Source organism: Aplysia californica, unplaced genomic scaffold, assembly GCF_000002075.1.
Source record: "Aplysia californica isolate F4 #8 unplaced genomic scaffold, AplCal3.0 scaffold00056, whole genome shotgun sequence".
NCBI lineage: Eukaryota > Metazoa > Mollusca > Gastropoda > Aplysiida > Aplysiidae > Aplysia > Aplysia californica.
Window position 1 is genome coordinate 15,942 of NW_004797326.1, and position 2,198 is coordinate 18,139.

Consider the following 2,198-nt stretch of genomic DNA (forward strand, 5'->3'; position numbering starts at 1 on the left):
TCTCTCTCTCTCCCTGTTGTCTGTATGTTGAATATTGGATTTTCCTCTTGTCACGATCGTCCCTACTTTTTCACTGTACGTGTGTATCATATTCTATTCTATTTTTGTCTTATTTGCTTTCTCTTTTAGCTGAATGTGATGACCTTTGTCGTGTCGACGAGCGCCCTTGGGGACAGAGATAATCTGTATTTTAATGTCTCCAAGACTTAAATAATCACCACATTCACGAGATGGTTGCACTTCTTACTTTGTCTTACAATAGCGTAAACATTAATTAGAATCTACTTTCTCCTTTTCGTGGCTTGGACAGATGGATCGTGAGCTGTATTGACAACTGGGCTGGAGGCTACCCCAGTGCACAATGGTTGTTCTTAACTGAAATATATGTGTTGGACTTTTTTTTTCTTTTTACTTTTGTTCACTCTTTCAACACCTTGTCTTTGTTTGATTTTCCTCCACTCCGGTACTTACTTTTCGCTGTGTACCTCTCTTCCCACTCCCCGCCCCTCTCTCCTCTTTCCCTCACTCTCGTCGCATCTCGCTTTAAGGCCCCATTTACACGTACAGTTCATTGATCGGCAAACTGTATGATATCGAAAGAATGGCCGACATCCTGTCTACTTCCCGGCAACCAAAATTAATCAAAATCACGCGGGGAACACAATTTAATGCCGGATTACCAAGTTCATTTTTGGGGTGTGTTTTGTGTGTTTTGTCAAGGACTGACCCTTTAACGATAAAAACAGTAACGTCTAAATGAAACTTCTCTCGTCGACAAACTGTCAGTTTAACGAGAACCCGGATCTAGCGTCCGTCGGTTAAACTGTCAGTTTGTCGATGAATGAACTGTACGTGTAAAGGGACCTTAAGACTTGTTGTGTTTCCGTAGATTTGTGTCATTGACGTCAGTCAAACTCTTCTTACCGCTACTTTCCATTTTGGTACAACCATTGATTTGTCCCCTCGTGTCGTGACAGAGGCCTGTCAAGTGTAATTGAATGCACTACGTTTGCCCTCTGCATATAGGTCACCGGGGCACCGATAGCTCAGTTGGTATCATGCTGGACTACGGAGGGGGGTGTTTTTGGTTCGAATCCCCAACGGTCCGGTCTGAATTCAGGTTGTTTTAGAGTTTTGCACGGTCCTATCGGAGATGGACGTTAAATTTTAATAATCTTACAGTGTTGAAAGGGGCCTTTGCCTTAGACAAGTTAAGGTGGCTAGCTTCTTGGGGTATGACTCTTTAGTTTGTAAACCAAAAGGCAAGAGTTTACTTCTCACGTGGGTAAGATATATTATATTATTATTATGCTTGTTATTCGATTGTGTCGATCTTTCTGCTGTGATGTAGAACTGCTCACTGCCTGTGTAGGCGCGCCTATTAAATGGTCCGATATATGGGTGGTTGGCGGGTGCTTTGGTTTGGTTCGCTCCTTTTTTCCCATCTTTAGGCCATTCCCAAAGGGGGGACATTTCTCGTTCTAATGCACAGTAGAATTGTAAACGGGCTGATCCAACAATGTCATACTCATAACAATGCCTGAACTACAACAGGAAACTGCTGCTTTTTCTTTCCTAATCCTTACTATCGCCATTTCCTCTACTTCTTTTGAAAGTTTGTCACATTCTTGTGACCCGCTATTTCCGGGGTGCCTTGATAGTCGAAGCAGACCTTGTGCTGTTGAAGCTAGAGAGGTGAGCAGAGTTAATGTGATTCCCTGTAAGGACTTCTATGTTGACATCCACCCCTTGGCGCTCATATGACCTTATGCTGTTGCGAGCGCCGAAAAGCCTCTACTAAAACAAACAGAAACATCTCTTGTCCTAATCTCTCCTCCTTTTTTGTATATGTTACTCTCTTGTAACACATCTATTCTATTCTTTTGCACTTATATGACCTTACTGTGTTGCAAGTGCCTTAAAACTTTCACTTAACCTAAATGGTCCGAGTATGTGTGTATCAGTATCTCTATATACCACTTGACCCACATCGTTTGAGGTTTGAGTCCCGAGAGATTTTTGTCGTATTCTACTGCAGTATTTCGTCTTTTCTGTTATCCTTACAGACACCATGTCGTACTCTACCTACAAAATCGCTTGCACTGCGACAAATGTGGTGTACAATTCATGCAGTAACAACAGACATCCAAACGAGGCCAGAAATCTAATAGTGAATGTTCTCATGACATATATATATA